The 22,161-nt window shown below is 36.4% G+C and overlaps 1 protein-coding gene across 2 annotated transcripts in view; it reads left to right on the plus strand.

The window, feature by feature from the left end:
• FHIT (fragile histidine triad diadenosine triphosphatase) overlaps positions 1 to 22,161 on the plus strand; it is a 1,445,250-nt gene that overhangs the window by 1,006,190 nt on the left and 416,899 nt on the right. The window lies entirely within an intron of this gene.

The raw sequence follows: 22,161 nt of genomic DNA on the forward strand, positions 1-22,161 counted from the left end.
TGCTGTTCAGCGGGCTATGCTGTATTGGAATCAGAAAATGGTGCTGACCAAAGGTGCAGGTGGATCTGATCATGTCATTAGCAGCAATGTTCCCTGTAATACAAATATACCATTTTAAAAATACGTGGGAGATTTCACAGGTCACTTTAAATAACCTCTCTTTTTATTATCATCTAATAATCATTCATCCAAGAGCTGTAATATATAAAAAACCCAAAATAAATAAGTAGAGTCATGATTTAAAAAGCTTGATTTGAAACACAAAATGAAGGTGTGATTACCAGCTATGATCAGCAAGTCTGAATTATATCACACTTAGAGGAGAGACACACAAATGAATGAATTAAATTAGGAACACAAATCTCTTACTAAATCAGCATTTTTGACTGTCAGAACCTGGACTAGAGTGCATTATTCTTAATAGACTGTGATTTGTATTGAAATAGGACAATAAATCTGTTTATTGAAATTTATTTGCCGCTTGTTGTTTGGTCTTTCTGGCTTTGTGTAGAAGCAGGGTGAATATAATAGGCAGGGCCGGTGATTCAGCAGGATGCCTGCCATTTTTGTAAGTGCTCACACACACTCTACAGACGAAGACTGATAAGCATGGAGGTGGGATCACATTCTGCATTCACTATTTTACTTTGCAGTGATTCACAGGAAACCTGTGAAGGCTTCTGAGGGCACCAGCAATGGAATGTTCTAAAAGTCGTCTATTCCGTGACCTAATTTTAAAAATGCTTATAGACTTTGATCTTCAGAGTAAAATCTCTCACCTGAGCTTTGGTCTCATCCATTTTAGTTCCATATCATCTGTGGTAAATTCATCCATCTCACTTTTACTTCATGAAAGAAACTTCACTGATAGGCTTAGGATGTGTTGATTCCAATTTGACATTAGGGAGTTTCACATTGTACAGAGTGATTCCAGCAGGAAGGTTTTTGTGGAGTGTACAAAGAAAATGAAGGATGATCATATTTAAAAATCCCACAGGCTGTCTATAATCATGGCTGGGCATTTTCTACCCTTTCTGCAGCTCTTCTATTCTAGGTTTTCTTCTCTATACTTAGCATTAACCTATCATCTAATGCCTCCTCTCCTTGCTACCGGAGATCATGAGGCCCACCTGTAATAGCAGAGCATTAGTTAATGATTATAAGTCATTTAGGAGATGCAGAACATTCTAGCTCTTTTATGATCATTTTAAGCACTGTTGGTCTGACCTGCATATATACACTGGTGTTGCCACCAACCTTCCATTATCATGTTACTCATGGCTCAATGCCGAATCTTCTTCTCATCTTGGATTTCACCAATGCTGAGCATTTCTTAAAAACAGTTAGCTAGCCCATAGAAATTCAGTCAATGAATCTTTGATAGAAGAACAAACGCAGTTCAATGGAGAAAGTATAGTCTTGTCAACAAATGATACTAGAACAATTGTACATTCATATAAAAAAATATGAACCTAGACATAGACCTTTCAAATGTTATTAAATCAAAATGGATGTTAAACATAAATATAAAATGCAACCGTAAAAGTTCCAGAAGAAAACAGAAGAAAAGTCTATATATAGGGTTTTAAATTTGGTGGCATATAGAAACAACACCAAAAGCATAATCCATGGAAGAAAATTTGATAAGTTGGACTTTACTAAAATTAAAACTTCTCTGCAAAAGCCACTATTTGGAGAATGAAGAGACAAACTACAGACTGGGAGAATGAAAAACACAAATCCAGTTGAGGACTTGAATCCATAATACAGAGGGACTCTTTACAACTCAACAGGAACAAAACAAGTTAACTTAAAAAATGAGTGAAAGATCTGAATAACTAGCTCACTAAAGATACAGAGGTAAATGTGTGCATGAAAAGGTATTCAACATCATCTGTCAACAGAATTGCAAATAAAAACAATGCCATCCCGCCACAATCCTATTAGAATGACCAAAACCTAAAAAACTGGCAGTATCATTACCACAGAGGATGTGGAGCAACAAGAACTCTCACTTACTGCTTATGAAAATATAAAATGTTATAGTTGCTTCGGAAGACAGTTTTGCCCTTTATTACAAAGCTAAAAGAGTTAAGCTAAAAGAGTTTTACCGTATCACTCAGCAATCGTGCTTCTGTTCATTTACCCAACTGATTTGAAAACTTGTGTCCCTGCAAAGCTGCACAGCAATGTTTACAACAGCTGTATTCATAATTGCCAAAAATTGGGAACAAACAAGATGCCCTTCAGTAGATGAGTAAATAAAGAAATTGTGGCACATCTGTAGAATGGAACACTTTTCACCAGTACAAAGGAATGGGCTATTAAAAAGAACAAAATCAAACCCATGCATCTATGTAAAATGCATATTGCTAAGGAAAGAAGCCAGTCTGAAAAGGCTACAGAGTGTATAAATCCATTTACAAGAAATTCTGCTATAGACAAAACTGTGGAGATGGTAAACAGATCTATGGTTACTAGAGGTTTGAGGGTGAGGTTCTATAGGTAAAACAGGGTTTGGGTATTCTGTGGGTTTTTTTTTTTTTTTTGAAATTTTTTAGGGAGATCAAACTATTCTGTACAATCCAGTAATGGTGACTATATGGCACTTCGCATTTGCCAAAATCCATAATCGCATCTCAAAGAGTAAATTTTAATGTATCTAAATATTAAAAAATCATCTAAGGGTCTAGGGGACCCCTGGATGGAATATAGAATGTCACAAAAGAATTTATATATCACAAATGTATGAAATAGTCTTACTAAAGGGAGATTAGAGAAAATGTATTTACTAACTTTGGAAATAAATAGCCTCTGTAAGACTAGAGGCAAAATGAACTATACATGAGTACTCTCCTCCAGTTAATAAAATTATTTTTCACAGGGTTACAGGTTAACAATTCTGAAACCTTTATCTATGAATATTGTAATTGAACAATTAGGTAAATGGATGGTGGATGATAGGAGCCAGTTTCTCACTGTTGGAATAGGAGGTCACAGATAAGCCAGGAGGGAAGGCTAGAATGATCCGTGTGATAATCAACTAGAATTGGAAGCATCCAACTCCATTTAGCTTAATATAGATAGTGATGATTACATACATAGGTATTTACAGAAATGTGTATATGCATGGGCTATAGTACATCCATTTTTCCCTTGCTCTGTCAGCTGAGAGTGCCTAGAAGCAATAGCATTCTGGGAGAAACAAGTATATCTAATACTCAGATCTTGATTTCTAATACCATTTTCCAAAAAAAGGAACCAGAGCTCCTTGGGGGAAAAATGGCTCATTTTAAGATGGTGGCAAGAAATATACAACCTAATGTTGAGCATCATGTAGTTCCAAGAAGTAAGAAGGTGCCCAACAAACAAAACAGAACAAAACAAATCCACAATAATGGGTGCATGTCAAAGGGACACAGAAACTGGCCAAAATAGCTCCCAGTAACCAGAGATGGATCACTCTGAGCAAATGATGAAGTAATAATCTGATACTATAACCCAAAGCATAAAATAATATTGAGTAGATATGGATATAAATAAAAGGTTGAAAAAAGTGAATAAGTAAGAGACAAGGACAAATCTGTGCAGAAGAATTCCAGATAACGTATGGAGATGATCTATCCTCAAGGAAATGGAGTGTAACTCTCACCCCGTAAGGGTGGGCTGCACACTCTGTGATTGTTGAAAGAGAACATTGTGGAAGGAAGGAAGTAGTAACTTTAGTGTCCAGAAACCTTTAAACTACTACTCTGCCGGATGATCAACATTAACACCAGTAATGTTAAGTCATCTTTATGATATGTACCCTTAATTTGACATAAGAACAGCACTTTACCACTGGGATGTTCCCCCCGACACTGAATCCCAGTCTAAACATGAGAACATTAGTCTCAGCTGATGGACATTGTACAAAATGTCTGACCAGTAGTCCTCAAAACTATCAAGGCCCCCAGAAACAAAGCAAGTCTAATAAAATGGCATAGCCGATAGGAACCTTGGGAGAGAGACATGAATCATTGTTGAATGTGGTATTTGAATTGGATCCAGGAACAGAAAAGGAATATTAGGTGAAAAACAAAGGAAATCTGAATAAACTATGGATTTTAGTTAAAATAATGTAGCAGTGGTGGTTCAATAATTGTGGCAAGTCTACCATACAAATGGAAGATGTTGATAATAGTAGAGACTGCATATGGGGCATATGGAAACTCTGTATCCTCTTTATAGTTTTTGTGTAGATTTAAAATCATTCTACAATGAGAAGTTTATTAACAACAACAAAAAAGCAAACCAGTTGATTAGTATCAGGGTCTGGGGCTGAGAAGGAAAGGCTTTTTTTTTTTTTTTTTTTTTTTTTCTGAGTAAGTGATTGAACAAAATTGGGCTTGAATTTGAAGGGCTGTTGTTTGGGAGGGAGGGGAGTGTTAGCATCCTTTAATCAGTTGTGTTTACAATTCAGGCACTGTGAGGTTTTGAAAAGAATGAAGGTGTAATGGGGCACTTCCTTGAGCCTTTGATGTGACCATTGGCAAGTAGCTTGGGGGTCTGTGGACTCTCTGGTCCAGTCTGTGGTGTTTCTAGGTCTCTCTGGTGGGATTGAGGTCCTATGTTAGTCAAGCTTGGTGATGATGGTGTTGACCTCAAACAAAATTCCTCCAAAATAGCATTCTCTCCTTCCAATTTTTCTTGATATTTCCCTTTTCACCTTGTTCTGTTGAAAGTAATACTTTATATAAGAGGCTAGGAGAGATAGAGGACTACATCTTTTTTTTTTTTTTTCCTTTCAATGGGAAACAGTAGTCACTGGTAGGATCTCTTTTATAAGAGAGAAACCCTCTTTGATATTTTCTTTGATTTTAATTTTCTGCTTTGTATCCCTCTCTCCCATGTCTACACTCATAGGGAACAACAACAACAAAAAAGGCCTCATACTCTTCTGAGCAAGTTTTCAAAAAGAAAGTCAACCAGTATTTTCCTTCCTGTGACTAGATGCAGCTCAGTATGCACAAGAACAATCTGCTGACATATCTTATACTATCTAAAGGCACTAATAGGCCCTGCTCTGACAGAGCTGGTGCATCATGGATGGTCTGTGTGTGTACTGCTGAACAGTTGATTGCTGCCTTGAGAGTCTGGAGGAACCCAACCCAACCACAGATTTCTCTTGTACTGGGGATTTTATGCTGCTATTTTTCTGTATACCCTTACGTATTCCTGATTTTTATGTTTGTTTGTTTATACAGCAGCAGATACTGGAAGGTTGCTACATGAACGTGTAAATGTGCAGGGCTGCTAAGACCAAGTCTTATTAGGGGAGTAACAGCAATTAGGAAACAATGAAAAGCTATATGTTAAGGATAGAAAACACCTCCAGTTTCATTCGAAGTGAGATATAGAATAAATTAATAAATAACAATGAAAATATAAAATGTATAATAGTGTTATAATGAAGATAATGTGATCATTTTTGTAGACTCTGAGGAGCTATGGGAATAGAAATGAGAGTCAGTAAATGCTGAAGCAAAGCTTTGGACCACTTTAATTTGTCACTATGAGACCAAATCACAACTGTATTGAGTTTTACATTTCATTATTACAAAGAGGCTTTGTATTTAGGAATATGTCTTTGCCAATAACCTAAACTTTGCTGCTCTTTTCTATAAATACCATGGTTAATGGGGATGGCCCTGACTTTATTGTGGGGTTTGGATCCCAGCATTTCAGCTCTATGTCCTTAAGGAGTTCCCCTAACTTTCTGAATCTAGGTGTCCCCATCTTTAAAATGAAGATAATCTGTAGTCTGTAGACTCCTTGTAGAAATTTATCATAGCATTCAGAATTCTTTTTCAGAGCATTCAGATTTTCATTCAGATTTCACTTAGATGCTTGGTAAGAAGCCCCATCAGTGTGGCAGTTTATCATGGCAATTTAAAGGAACTGTAATTTTTCTTCCTAAATAATATTTTAAAATAGGAAGTTAGTGGAGATGAGTAGAGGGATGGGGTAATTGGGTAAATGGTATTAAGGGGGCACTTGATATAATGAGCCCTGGGTGTTATATGCAACTGATGATCACTAAATTCTTTTTTTTTTTTTTTTAAAGATTTTATTTATTCATGAGAGACACACAGAGAGAGGCAGAGACATAGGGAGAAGGAGAAGCAGGCTCCATGCAGGGAACCCAAAGTGGAACTCGATCCCGGGACTCCAGAATCATGCCCTGAGCCAAAGGCAGGCGCTAAACTGCTGAGCCACCCAGGCATCCCAACTAAATTGAATTTAAATGAAAAAAATTAAAAAATAAAATAGGAAGTTAAATTTCAAGATCACCAAATAGAAGATATGTTGTTTGGTTAAAATATGTGGGCTATTTTAAATTTTTATAAATGCAATATTATGTAATACCAGGATATTTGATTCTCTATATTTATTTTTACAATCTAGTAATTTAAAGAGAAATTGTGAAAATTATGTTTGGTCCACCTGGCTGTAGATTTGAATTTTATAATGTATACTGGGCCTTTTATTTTGGTTCTGAAAAAATAAATTCTCATTAATTATTCTGAAGGAGCATCAACACTGAGTCAAAAGCGACTTCTCTTCATTTTTACAACATGTGCCCTGTTTTTGTAATTAAATTTAAGATTAAAAAGTAAAGTGTACATCTTCCTGAATGCCTAAGACAAAAAAAGAGTTAAAAATCATAAAAAAAGCTGTTAGACACAGTTCTTCAGGATATTTCTTGCAGAATGGAAAAATAGTCTTTGGCAGATTCGGTTTCTGCTTGATTTTGTCTCAGTGAAAATTCCTTCAGCTTTCTTTTCATTTCTTTCAAGGACTGGGATTGGGATGAGGGTGAAATGTGGAACAGCAGGTGGTCCTTAATTCTGGCAAACCCAAACTGTCCTGTCATGTTTTAATGATTCTGTTGCAGGTGTGAAAAGTTTTTTCCTTTCTCCTTTTTATAACTCAGCATAAGCACAATTTGGGTTATTTTTATTGCAACAGCATGGTAGATTTTTCTACTTTTTGTTTGAAACTGGATTCACTGCCCCTCTCTTTAATCTTCCTAGTTAAAAAAAATCACTTGAATATTGTCAATTTTTTTTATTGAAGGGCTGGCATGCTTTTGACAAATCCATGTAGATTCTGTTGGCCACCTCAGTGGCATCACCCATCATCATGTCTGGAGATGGCTTTTCTCCAATCCATGTGGTTAACTGTTAAGAGATTTTCTTTGCCCACATGTATGTGGTAGAGAGCTCACGGAAACCTGCACCAAATGTCAAGGCCTGTTCCTCAGAAAATTTAGAATTGTGGCTCAGATTTCTTGAATTTTCTTGGTCTCATAGATCAGGAAAGAGAGTTACTGGAGAATTATTAGTAGCTATTTCCTTTCATGTAGCCGGAAAACCAAGGAAACCTCAGGGTACAATGGCTAAGATGTCAAGAAGAGATAAAAGGTTCCTTAAGGTTTCTTTAGTGCTCTAGACCCTGGTTGCAGCTTGGCCTGCAGCCTTGCCTCTTTTCCTGCCATGGAGTTTCTTAATATTAAACAACAACAAAACGTGTTGCCTGTTTTTTGTAACCCAAAGAAACCTGTATTACCACCTGATATCTGAGGTTCTGCAGCTATAGATTTTAATTTCTATAGAGCCTTCTATCTTGGCAGAAAGGCCTGTTCTTTAAAATAATGGCACACCCTCCAAAAATCTCACATTGATTTACTTTGGCATATTTCAACAAAGAGAAGGTCACAGAACTGGTTGAATTTCCATTTTAATGGTTTAATTTCATTATACTAAGCAGACATTTGGAAAGAGAGGGAGACCATTAACAATATTGTGATGTCACACAGGACAAATATTTCAAAATGGTTTAGTTTTACAGAAATCTGCATAGTGTGAAAAGATGACAACCTGTGTTGCAGAAGGGACAGTGCTCCCTTACCATTTCTTGACCTTTTGACCTTGGACAGGTCAATATGACATTCCTGCACTTAAGTGTCCTCTTCTGCATGAAAGAGAATATTGATACCTACCATTGAATTGTGATGATTTACAGAGTTTGAAAACCTTCTAATGGAATGTCACCACATAACAATAGTAATAAATGGTAGTCATTTTTTGTTTTCCTGCTCATAAAGAACTAATTCTTTTTTTTTTTCCTACTACGTGTTTTACCTTCAATGTGTTAAGAGTTTTAGAGTATAATTAGCTTACAGGTGCTCCTGTGTTTCCTGAAGTATATTTTATGGGACTCTACATATATGGTGATGATAATTAGGGTTTTATAAAGAGAACAAAGGAAAAGCAATCCAAGCTCAAATCATTTGGGAGAAGGCTAGGGGCAAAATCATATTTCTTTACAGCAGAACTTCTCAGAACCTTTATTATGTTTCTACCATGGTAAATATTCAGGAAGAGAATTTAGTATTTGAAGTGTTCCTGCTTTGTTTGATCTACGAAAAGCTTCCTTCAAGGTACACCTTATGGGACCTGATTTCTGAGGAATAGATTTTTTTTTTGTTTGTTTGTTTTGAGAAGTGAGGCGGGTGGGAAGGCTTAAATAACAGATAAAGTGATATTTAAAACTTAGAGTTGATGAAGTAAATCTGATTTGATCTATCTGTACTTCCTTTTACTAGTGATGGTTTTCTCTTGATAACTCATTTGGGAAGTTAAGAGTTCTTAAATGAAAAAAAGATGGGCTTCATTGCAGGTGGTATACACTGAAGAATCAAGTGGGAATGAGGAATCCCATGTATGTCTCAGATACTAATTAGCTGTGTGTCCTTCCTCAGTTCTCTTCCATGCTTCCTGAGTGGAAGTATCATCTTACATTGATCCATAAAATAGGTAATTGAGGACACTTCATGTTAAATATAAGTCTGGTGCCACAAGGCTATAAGTGGGAATGAAAGCATCCCTATCCATGGAGAGAACTGATTGAATCACACATGAACTTGCCTTTGTTGTGATAATCTTGTGTAGTGCACCAGACACTAAAAATGCTTGGGGTTTGAAATTTCATGTGTTCTCTCAGATTCACTGCTCTGACCTAGTCTGATGCCAAAATGTGATTGTGATCAAGTAAAGGAGATGACTGATTTTTTCATGGGAATCCTTTTTAGGTGGTGGAGGGTGGAGGAAGATCTTAACAGGGAGAGAACTGTTTATCAGAACCTGAGAGAGAGATGCGGTGCATATGTCAGTTGGTTTGGCATAGTTCTATCTCAGCTGACGTTGTTGAGTGCCCAGGAATATCAAAACCTTAGAAAGTGATTAAAAAATCCCTAACCTCAAAGTGCAAAACACAGTGGTGCTCAGGCTGGTACTCTCAATCAACACCTTACTCCATGGGGTGTTCCAAGATGGAATTTGTCTGTTTTGTAGCCCTGGTAAGCCTGTTCTGTTTTGACCTACTGCTATGTCAGGGGAATGCAGTTAGAAATGTAGCTTGTACTTCAGGTCTTGTTTTGTTTTGCCTTGTTTTTTAATTTGAAATTACAGCATTAGAAACAAACTGATTGTAAGAAATCCCCCAGAGTTACCAATATCTGCATTAATGCATTCAGTTTTGCCTCAGCTGATTGTGCTAGTACGTTTGTCTGGCATTTTCATTTTTTATGAATTTAGTCACTCTGTAAAATTCTGGGTCAAGTTTCCCTGGCTTTGTTTTATTTTGGCCTTGGCTTAGTGTATCATTTTCCTGACTCTTTTTTATCCTCCCCTCCTATTTTAATAACAAGTATTTAGTTTTATGTGTAGCGTTTCTCATTCCTAGGGAACATGTGTTGATTTATGATTTTATACATAAGTTTCCAAAGGCCCTTGCTAGCTGCCTGGGCATGTTCTTCCCCCTCTGATTTTTCATTATTTTCTCCCTGGGAGCATTGCATCTCCTTATGAGCATTTCATTTCTTCCTCCTATTCTACCTCTTACTTTCCTTTCCTCATTCTGGTCTTGCTTCGATTCCCTGCTTTCTTCCTTGATTTACTCTCCTGAGTTTCTTTCCATGACTTCTTTCTCCCAGTTAAAGAAGAGAAAGCACTTAGTAGCCAAGAAGGGTTCCCATTTCCAGGGAGCAGATTTTATGGCTTGACGTTGAAAGCCACAGCAGCTTAAGGGATGCATGACTGATATAGCACTTTTGTGTAAACAAGTTTCCTGTGCAAGTGAAGTCTCTCCTCTTTCCTGTTAGCATTTGCTGGAACTCATCTTTGTAAGATGACAACCTTGTGGGGGAGTCTGACTCTCTCAGGCTTTGCAAGTCCTTGGGACACTCCAGCCTCATTATGAGCTCTGGTTTATACAACTTGCTTACCCCCTACTCCTTCTCTACGTTGACTAGCCAGAGGATTGTTCCTTTCCATAGGACAGTTGCCAGATGCTTGTTTCTACATCATATAACCTCAAAATTTGAGGAATTTTAATTTCAGCACCTTGGACAAGGCCATTTTGATGGCTTTTATGGAATGCAGGTAAATTTTACTTAAGGGTATTTCCATATTTTTATTACTTTCTGACCAGTCTGCAAATATCTTCTCTTGGGTTTTCTCTGTGTCACTCTTGCTCTAGAGCTTCTCTGTCCAATATAGTCACTACTAGACTCTATGGCTCTTTAAACATAAACCTAAATTAATTGCTATTAATGTTTAAAATTCATTTTTCAGTCATACTAGCCCCATTTAATATGTTCAAGAGATATATATGGCTAGTGGCTACCATTTTGGACAGAACAAGTAGAGAATGTATCTATTATCACAGAAAGTTCTGTTGGAATGTTCTGCTAAAAACTGAGTCCTGATTTATCTGGGTTGAACCAAATAGTTAACATTTATTAAATCCACTGGCTTCTGCTAGTTTTAAGTGTACCATTGTTAGTAGCTTTGAGTCTTGCAATACTTGGACTTCTAAATTGGTGAAAGATTTGTTAGTATTACCTTAATTGTGTTTTTCCAGTTTTAGCAATATATAATTGACATGTAACATTGCATGAGCTTAAGGTATACAGTGTGATGATTTGATACATGTATATATTGTAAAGTAATTACCACATGTGTGTGTATTTGTGTGGTGAGAACACTTAAGATTTTCTCTCAGCAGTTTTCATGTATACAATATGGTATTGTTAACTGTAAGGAAAGTTTGTTCCCTTTGTTCATCACCCCCCTAGGTCCCCCACCCCCAAGCTCTTGGTTACCACCATTCTAATTTTTGCTTCTATGAGGTCAGCTGCTTTAGGTTCTACATATAAATGAAATCTTATTGTACTTGTCTTTCTTTGTCTGACTTTCTTCATCTAGCTTAGTGTCCTCAGGGTCCATCTATGTTGTCACAAATGGCAGGATTTTCTTTTGCCTCACAGATGAGTAATACACACACACACACACACACACACACACACACACATACACACCCCATATCTTCCTTATCCATTCGTCCAAAGATAGACACTTAGGTAGTTTACATATCTTGGTTATTGTGAATAATGCTGCATTGAATATGAAAGTGTAGATATCTCCCTGAGATGCACATTTCATTTTCTTTGGACATATACCCAGAAATGCAATTGGTGGATTGCATGGTGGTTCTGTTTTTAATTTTTTTGGTGAACCTCCATACTGTTTTCTATGGTGGCTATACCAGTTTACATTCCTACCAGCAGTATACCATGGTTGCCTTTTCTTCACATCCTTGCTAATACTTACCATCTCTTACCATTTTTGTTTTGAGAGAAAGAGAGAGGGAGCATGGAGGAAGGGGCAGAGGGAGAGGGAGATCAAGAATCCTAAGCAAGCTCCATGCCTAGCATGGAGCCTGATATGGGGCTAAATCCCATAACCCTGAGATCATGACCTCAGCTGAAATCAAGAGTAGGGGCTTAACTGACCGACCCACCCAGATGCCCCAACATCTCTTATATTTTTGATTGTAGTCATTCTAACAGCTATGAGGTGATATCTCAATGTGGTTTTGATTTGTATTTGCCTGATGATTAGTGATGTTGAACATCTTTTAATGTACCTTTTGGCCACCTGTATATATTTTTTGGGAAAATATCTATTCTAGTCATTTTTTTTTTTGCTATCGATTGGTTTCAAAGGCATTTTATAGTTCAGTTATTAGTGCTTAATCCAATATATGATTTGCAAATATTTTCTCACATTTCGTGGGATGCCTTTTCATTTTGATTATTTCTTTGCTATTCAGAGTTTTTCAGTTTGATCCATTTTCACTTGTTGATTTTTTCTTTTATTGCTTGTGTGTTTAGTGTCCTATCCAAAATATTACTGCCAAGACCAATGTCAAGGGTATTCTTCCCTATGTTTTCTTCTAAAACTTTTACGGTATCAGGTCTTCGATTTAAGTCTTTAATCTATTTTGAGTTAATTCTTGTTGGTGTAAGATAGGCATCCAATTTCATTTTTCTGTATGTGATTATCCAGTATCCCTACACAATATGTTGAAGATTATTCTTTCCCCATTGAATATTCTTGGCCCCCTTATCAAGTATTAGTTGACCATATTTATGAAAGTTTATTTATGGGCTTTATATTCTGTTCTACTAATCTATGTGTCTATTTTTATGCCATTGTTATTCTGCTTTAATTACAATAGCTTTGTAGTATATTTTGAAATCGAGACATGTGATGCCTCCAGCTTTATTCTTCTTTCTTAAGACTGCTTTGGCTATCTGCAGTCTCTTTTTGTTCCATACAAATATTAAGATTGTTTTTTTCTATTTCAGCAAAAAATGTCATTGGAATTCTGATAAGGATTGCCTTGAAACTGTAGATGGTTTTGGGTAGTATGGACATTTTAACAATATTTTTCTGATCCACTGACATGGAATATCTCTTAATTTGTTAATGTCCTCTTCAGTTTCTTTCATAAAAGTCTTATAGTTTTGTAAAGACTTTTCATCTTCTCAATTCAATTTATCCCTAAGCATTTTATTGGTTTTGATACTATTGAAAATGGGATAGTTTTTTTTTTTTAATTTTCACTTTCAGGTATTTTTTTAGCTTATAGAAACACTGTGTAATAGTGTTTGCATGATGTTTGCATGTTGTTTTCATGTTGATTTTATGTCCTGAATTTACGTAACTTTACTGAATTTGTTGATTAGTTTGGATAGTATTTTTTTTAATTTTTATTTATTTATGATAGTCACACAGAGAGAGAGAGAGAGGCAGAGACACAGGCAGAGGGAGAAGCAGGCTCCATGCACCGGAAGCCCGATGTGGGATTCGATCCCGGGTCTCCAGGATTGCACCCTGGGCCAGAGGCAGGCGCTAAACCGCTGCGCCACCCAGGGATCCCTAGTTTGGATAGTATTTTGGTTGAGTCTTTTGGAATTTTTATGTATAAAAGCATATCACTTGTAATTAGCAACAGTTGTATTTCTTCCTTTCCAATTTGGATGCTTTTTATTTCTTTGTCCTGCCTACTTGTTCTATTGGGACTTCTAGTATTATGTTGACTAAGAGTGGTAAGAGTGGGCACCATTGTCTTGTTCCTGATCTTGGGCAAAAGCATTTAGTCTTTCACTATTGAGTATCATGTTAGCTGTGGGTTTACTGTATATGGCCTTTATTATGTTGGGGGTCTGTTCCTTCTGTACCCAATTTGTTGATGATTTTTGACATGAAATGATGTTGTATTTTGTCAAATACTTTTAATGCATCTGTTGAAATGATCATATGATTTTTGTCTTCTATTTAATTTGATGTATCACATTTATTGATTTGCCTGTGCTGAAACATCCTTGAATCCCAGCAATAAATCCCACACAGTTATGGTATATGATTCTTTTAATGTGTTGCTGCATTTGATTTACTATTACTCTGTCAAGAATTTTTCAATCAGTATTCATTAGAGATACTAGATGGAGTTTTCTTGTGGTATCCTCATCTGGTTTTGGTAAGGGTTATGCTGGCTTTGTAAAATGGCTTTGGAGATGTTCCCAGTTCTTCAATATTTTGGAAGACTTTGAGAAGGATTGGTGTTAATTCTTCTTTAAATTTTTTATAGAATTCACCAGTGAAACCATCTGGTCCTGGGCTTTTCTGTGTTGGGAGGTTTTTAATAAAAAAATCTGATAAAATCTCTCCTTACTTATTGTAGTGTGTTCAGATTTTCTACTTCATTGTGATTCAATCTTGGTAGATTGTACATTTTTCCAGAAATGTTTATTCATTTATTTAGGTTATTTACTTTGTTGGCATATAATTTTTTAAAGTAGTCTGTTATGATCCTATGTATTTCTGTAGTATCAGTTGTAATGTCTTTTCTTCCTTTTATGATTTTGTGTCTTTTCTACTTTTTGTAAGTTTAACTAAAGGTTTGTCAGTTTTTTCAAAAAATTAGCTCTTAATTGATCTTTTCTATTGTGTTTATGATCTCTCTTTCATTTATTTTGGCTCTCATCTTTGTTATTTCCTTCCTCCTACTAACTTTGGGCTTCTGTTTTTCCTTTGCTAGTTCCTTCATGCATAAAGTTAGGTTGTTTATTTGTGATCTATTTGTTTAATATATGTGTTTATCACTATAAACTTCTTTCTAAGAATTGTTTTTACACCATCCCATATGCGTGGTTGTGTTTTTCCATTTTCATTTGTTTTCAATTTTTTTTCAACTTCTTCTTTGACCCATTTTTTTTTGTCCAGGATGGTGGTGTTTAGTTTCTGTAAGCTTGTAGACTTTCCAGCTTTACTCAATTTCTGATTTCATTCCATTGTAGTGGGGAAAAAAGTACTTAGTATGATTTCAGTGTTCTTAAATTTTCTAAAAATTGTCGTGTACTAAGACCATCTTATCATTTTCTGGCTATTTTTTAATTTTTATATTCCTTTTTTCCTCTTTGTTCCTTTGTGAGTTGATGATTTTCTGTGGTACTGTATCTTGATTTTCTTCTCTTTGTCTTTTGTGTATCTACTGTAGGTTTCTGCTTTTGGTTACCATGAGGCTTATATAAAACATCTTATAGATCTAACTGTCTATTTCATGCTGATAACAGCTTAATTTTGATTGTGTACAAAAACTCTATTCTTTTACTCTGTCCTTTTTGTGGTTTGAAGCCACCATTTACTTCTTTTTATGTTGTATATTCATTAACACATTAATGTAGCTGTAGTTACTATTAATCTTATTCTAATCTATCCTTCTCATTAAAGTGGTTAACACATCACCATATGATAGTATTAGAGTGTTCTGATTTTTACTGTATACTTACCTTTATCAGTATGCAATATTTTTTAATGCTATTAATTAATGTCCTTTATTCCAGCTTGAAGAACTCCTTTCAGCATTTAACAATGCCCTAATTTTTAAAGGAGGTAGAGGTTTTTTCACTGCTCTGAAAAACTCTGCATTTCTCATCTTTATTGTCTTTATTGTCCTTTGTGGAATATATAAAACAAACTACAAAGTTTTTGTATACTCTCTGGCCTCTATCTTCTGATGCATACTTTATAATTTTGCTAATGTTGCCATTTAGACCTTCCAAAGAGCCATTATATTGAGTAAAAATAGTTTAGTTTTTTTTTTGTTTGATTTTTGCCTTGTCTCCTCTCTACCCCTCATCTTACTGCTTCTAAGGTATTATGACTAGAAACAGCTAACGTGTAATTATGCCATTATTTCAGACCCTGAGATGCCCCATAGCACAGACTCACAAGCAGGTGATCATTTCCAGGCATTAGCCAGGGGGCCTCCCCCTACTCACATTCCACATTCCCCTCTTTAGGCACTCAGGTAGCGTTAGTTTTATGTTTATGTAACAATGTGTCTCACTTAAGCTTTGCACGTTTTTGGTATGTAGACATTCAGTGTACTGTGCCCTGATTATCTAGATTCTAAAGCTTTATGTTAATAAATATCTAGCTCTGTGGAGAAAGACAGGGGTTTTATTAACATGCAGCATTAACATTGCTGGGCTCTGTGGATAGGTTGACATAGTGTCATTGTTACAGAAGATAAAATTTGAAGGAGCATTTGTGGAGCAGCTAACAATGGATATTAGAACAATAGCTCAGGATTTTATGGTAGTTTAATCATTATCCACCCCCAGCCTTTCATTCAGTCAAGTCAACTCATATTTCTTAAAGTTTACTACATGCCAGGCACTGTGTTTTCAGCTGGGGTGATTCAAAGGCAAAAAGAAGCAATAGCAGTGGAGGGAACTGAGTAAAATGGAGGAGAAAAGGATCAACTCCAGGGCCTATGGCCTGTGTGGCTGCTCAGCACTCTAGGCTCAGAAGGCCGCCCACCCCTCCAACTTGGCTAAATGCCCTATTGTCACTGTGTTGAGATTCTTACTAATTTTGAGTAAGATGGCTCCCATTGTCACTTTGTATTGGGCCCTGCAAATTATGTAGCTGGTTCTGGAACAATGTTGTAGGGAGGTATGGGAGGGTTACTTAATCTAGATGCAGAGGATTTGGGAAGGCATTTGGAAAACTTGAAATCTACATTGAGATTTGAAAGAGGAGAAATGGGTCAGAGAAAAGAGAGTGGCAGAGAAAAAACCTCATTATAAACTATAGGTGGGCAAGACAGAGCAATAATCCCAGTGGTGAGTGTCCCCAAACCATCATACCTCCACGTTCACCTTTAAAATTTTCCTGTTTCATAAGCCTACCTTGAGAGACAGTTAGTTTCTGCCCTTTGATGTCTCAATATGATTTTCTTTGTCCAGACAGGGGTTTGTAAGATTCATCAGACTCTAACACCTGATTTTTTTCAGAGGCCGAGGTTGCTTCTTAGGCAACGAGCCAGATGTTGACAACAACTTGTTGGATAATGGAAATTAATTAGATGAGCCTGCTGAGGTTTGGGACAAACGGGAGCGATTTTTCTTTCTTCAAAGGTTCAGACCACCGCACCCTTGTTGCTTTAGCAAACTGTGACTGAAATATTCAGTACTTCCAAAGAGAGTGGGAAGTCTGGATCTTTATGTAAAAATTATTCATTTTATATTAGCAAATGATATAAGACATTTACACATATGATTGGCCAAACAAAACAGATCTTTTCACTACATAGAGCCCTCACTGCTAGTATATAAATCCTTAGCTTCTTATTTTCAAGAGGGGCTAGAAATCTGCTAAATGTAGATTTCTTCTTTATAGGGCTGATTTCATTTTTCCCATTTTCATTTACTTCAGATTTGGGAGAAGCCTCTTACATAGTTTAAAAGCATGGACCTTGATACCTTATACCACATACAAAAAATTAACTCAAAATGGGTCAATGAACTATAATGAACTATAATGGCTAAAGCCATAAAACTCTTAAAGGAAAACAGAGGAAAATCTCTATGCATCCATGATATATTCAACCCAAAAATAAGAAGACAAACAATGCAAATGGGTGAAGGACTTGGAGAAATTTCTTCAAAGAAGATATACAAATGACCAACAAATGTATGAAAAGATGCTCAATATCATTAGTTGTTAGAGAAATGCAAATCAAAACCTCAATGAGATACCACTTTATACTCACTTGAATGATTATAATCAAAGCACCATATAAAAACACATGGTGGTGAGAATATAGAGAAATTGGAACCCTTGCTACATGTCTGGGGGAGATGGCATAGCCACTGTGGAAAAGCAGTTTGGTAGTTCCTCAGAAATTAGAGTTGCCTAATTAGAAAGTCTACCCACAGGTATACCCAAAAGAACCAAAGAGAGATAATTAAAGAAATACTTGTAAAAATTTATTTATATCCCCCCAAAATTTTATTTATAATAATGAATGAAAATATGAAAATAACCCACATATTTATAAACAGATGAGTAACTTGTGAAATATATTGATGGAATACTATTCAACCATAAAGAAGCAATGAAGTGCTCATACATGCTACTTTGTGGATGGATGAACCTCTAACCTACATTACAGTAGGTGAAAGAAGGTAGACACAAAACGTCACATATTTCATGATTCCATTTATATGAGACATCTAAAATAGGTGAATCCATAGAGACAGAAAATAGTGATGGTTGCTAGGAGCTAGGGGAAACAGAAAAGGGGGAATAATTACTTAATGGATATGGGTTTTATTTTAGGATGGTGAAATGCTATGGGACTAAGTGGAGGTAGTGCTTCCACAACATTACAAATTCCTAAATGATACTGCATTTTTCCTTTTAAAATAGTTAATTCTATGTTACCTGAATTTTGCCTTGATTAAAAAATAAGTGTAGACTTTGAAATCAGAGTTGTAATGATGTACCAACTTGGCTTCTCATTAGCTGTGCAATTCTGGTCAAATACTCTCTGCTCTCTGAGTATCCATTTGGAATGTGAAAATAATAAAGAATTTTTAAGGTTAAAGCTGATGTCATCGTGGACTTGCACAGAAAATGGTGAGTTGAATGTCTTGCCCTTAATGAGTCTTCAGCAAATTTTGACTGCTATCATTATGATTGATAATAATTGCTATCTTAAATTATTGCTATTGTGATCATCAGAAGAGCAAAGAAAACACTGTTGAAGGAACCTTAGACATGGTATACACAGGAAAAATGGAGGTAGGGAATTACATTTCATTTGATACCAGTGTGATACATTAATATTTAAATGAAGCAAGCAGAATGTACAGTAGGATTTTCTCTATCAGGTCTATTGAGATGTGAGTTGGGTATACAGAAAATGTGTTGAATTTAACCAGTTTTGTTGTATTAATGAAGTAAGTTAGATCATTCCTATTACAGAATCCCAACCTTCATTCCTTTTTTTAAAGATTTTATTTATTTATTCATGAGAGACACACAGAGAGAGGCAGAGACACAGGCAGAGGAAGAAGCAGACTCCCTGTGGGGAGGCTGATGCAGGAACTTGATCCCAAGACCCCGGGATCATGACCTGAGCCAAAGGCAGATGCTTAACCACTGAGCCATCCAGGTGCCCCCCCACCTCCCTTCCTGAAGCATCCTGGAAGGTCCTTGTTGGTATGGCCTCCCCCCAGCCTTCCTCTCCCATATACACCAGCTTTGTCTCAGTGTCCAGCTGCTGGCCACTTTTTCCTATCACAGAGTCTCTGTTCCTGCTGTTTGATGTTTTACTATACATTTAAATATATATTCCATATATTTATGCCCTATTTGTCTTCCTTCATCCTGTACAACATGTACATCTTCTAGGTCTATTGAATACCAACCTCTCAGTTCACATCTCATTCCTTCAAGAGTCCTCAATGGACCCCCTCTCAACTCAACTTGATTCTCCTGCTACATGTTTACTTATATGATTATTTAAATCATTCCTATCTCTCCTACTAGCCTGGACTTTCCAGAAAAGCTAGGGCTGTGTGAACGTTTTATACATCATTATGTTCCCAGTGCTGGCTCACTACCTAGCAAATCAAAAGCATTTGAAAAATATTGTATGAAGAAAAGAAGGAAGGGTCAATTTGGAATGAATATAAGACCCCCAAAACAAGAGGTTGTACCTCCAAAAGTCAACAAACAGTAGATTCCCACAAAAGGTGAAAGCGACAGTTTTACTCTGGAATTTTACATTTGGTTTGGAAAACAAGTGGGACCCATTCAGCTATTCAACATCCAGTTGACATCTACAATTGGTTGTCTTCTTTGGAGTCTCTCTCTGCTGTGAGAGATTTACTTCGTGACCAGAAACTGGCATTGGATGGCAGGGTGTGATTGGAGTACCATATCACACGGCCAAATAAGACATAACCCAGAGAGTTCCAGTGCTCAAAACTTTTCTCTCATTTGTAGTTATTTGAAGTTTTGGAGAAGAGAAAGAGACGTTTTATTTGCTGCAAAACGTAGCATGGGAATCAACAGTGTAAAGTTATTTCCAGGAAAAGAAAACATGTTTTGCATTAGCTGAAGGAAAGCAGGTATTTTAAAAAATTGCATCAGAGAGGGAGACAAACCCTTAGAGACCCTTAATCATAGGAAACAAACTGAAGGTTCTTAGAGGGAAGGGGGGGTGTTGGGGAGGCATAACTGGGTGATGGACATTGAGGAAGGCCTGTGATATAATGAGAACTCGGTGTTATATGACACTGATGACTCACTGAACTCTTCCTCTGAAACCAATAATACACTAGATGTTAATTAATTGAATTTAAATTAATAAATAAATTTAAAAATTGCATCCCTTAAAAATACCATGTTAAAAATTAGGAAAGAAAAGTGTGGTAGTGAAATTACTTTAAAAAATACAAATGCTTTAATTTTCTAATGGAAATAAGAAAAGCAGAGTCCATGAAAAGTGTTTAATTTTACCTGGACCTTGGTATCAGATAGAAGTAGGAAGTTGGATGTCTTCCTTCTAAGGAGGTTTTTAGTTCTCCCCACTAAGTTGGATCCTTGGGTTTGCTAATCTAACCACCTCTTAAAACCAGGGATTTGGGATCACATGCCACCTTCTTGGGAGAATAGCGTAATATTTTGGCACTGTTGTTACTCTTCCTGGGAAAAAATAGGCTTATTCATTAAAAATACAGTATGTAGGTTATCTCTCCATAAACATCTGCCAAAAACTGAATACCATGTGGAAGTAATCATCTGGGGTCAGGTAGATTATAGGAGAACATGAATTTTCCCTAGTTTGATCTTGCTGGGATTTTAACCAAAAGGACAAACCCATTTTAATTATCTTTCATTTTTAAAAGCTGTGAATTTTAGAGATAAGTCTTGAGTCAACAAAGATTCATTTAAAAAAATTTTATCTGTTCATTGAACAATGATCCAGTGTTCTCACATCAGTTGTTGTCCTAAGTGCCAATGTTACACTGATGAGCAAGACCTGGTCCTTTTGCTAAGGCAGTTTGTACTTGTAAAGATTGTGCCACATTTATATTGCACGTGGAAAGGATTATCCATCACAAGTGATGGAAACATATCAGAGTAATTTAAGAAAATAAGAGAAGTTATCAGTTCAAATAATGAGGATACCTCGCTTCATTCATGTTTGCATGTAGAGAGTCCTATATTGTTAGGAGTCTCTGTCCATCTCTCTTAACACTGCTTTCTTTTATGATACCTTTATTCTCTGGAAGGTTTTCTAATGTAAGGACAAAGATGGTCAGTTGCCTACCTGCCTATGTGTCACCCCATCTGCCTCCAACTATTTTATTAAGCCACTGTCAAGAAAATGTCTCCCAGTACTTTCAGCAAAATCCTTAGGCCAACTCTCATAGGCCGGATGAAGTCAGAGTTGGTCACATGCTTGTGCCTGAAAGGAACTCTATCAAAATACATGGACCAAAAGTAGGTAAAAATGATTCTTCCAAAGGAAAATTAGATAGGAGTAATGAATGTTGGGTAATCAGAAACAGCAGATGTCCATTCTATGCAGCATTATAATTTCTGGCATACATACTACTACACTTTTTTTTTTTCTTTTGGCCAGTTAGAGTGAATTACAGATTAGCACTGTAGGTTTTCTCTGTTCACATTTTTATTCTCTATCAACCCTCCTAGAATTGTTTTTTCCCTTTGTTGAATTCTTCAGTGGAAATTTTTGTGGCCGTGTGGATCCACATTCTTCTCACTGCCTAGAGATTTCTGCTGAATGTCACCAGGCAGCCTGGTTGGCTTCTCTTCCAGAGACTTTCATCTCCTGAAGATGTGTGAGGACTCCCACAGTCATTGACCCTTTGTGCACTTGCGACCTCACTTTCCTAGACTGTACTGAAGAGCATCCTAACCTTTGTTGTAAAAACATGGACAATGACATTTTTAAGGGACTTTAATATTTTGCTGTTCTCTGGGGAGTTGCAAAGATGATCTCACTTTGACTTATAATTTGTTAATTTAAAACAGTGGTTACCACACACAAGAAAAGAATTTTTAAGGCTTTTGTTATACTTTGTTTCCCCACCCACTGAAACAAAGCACACTGTATATGAAACTCACAAAACTGCAAACATTTTTGCAGCTGCTACCTATTCTTCTGCCCTGTAAGTGATGCATATTTATGTCCACCTTATTTGTGCTCATTTGTGTTCCATAGCTTTTAAGGCATTTCACTACCCCATAAAGCTTTTATTGGGATTCTTCAAATACTCAGATTGTTTCATTAGAATTCCTATTTGTCATTTGATTGAGGTTTATAAATTAGGAAGGATGGGGTGAGCTGTGGGCTGACTTACCTGCACATTTTTCCATG

Source organism: Canis lupus, chromosome 20 (genome assembly GCF_011100685.1).
Source record: "Canis lupus familiaris isolate Mischka breed German Shepherd chromosome 20, alternate assembly UU_Cfam_GSD_1.0, whole genome shotgun sequence".
NCBI lineage: Eukaryota > Metazoa > Chordata > Mammalia > Carnivora > Canidae > Canis > Canis lupus.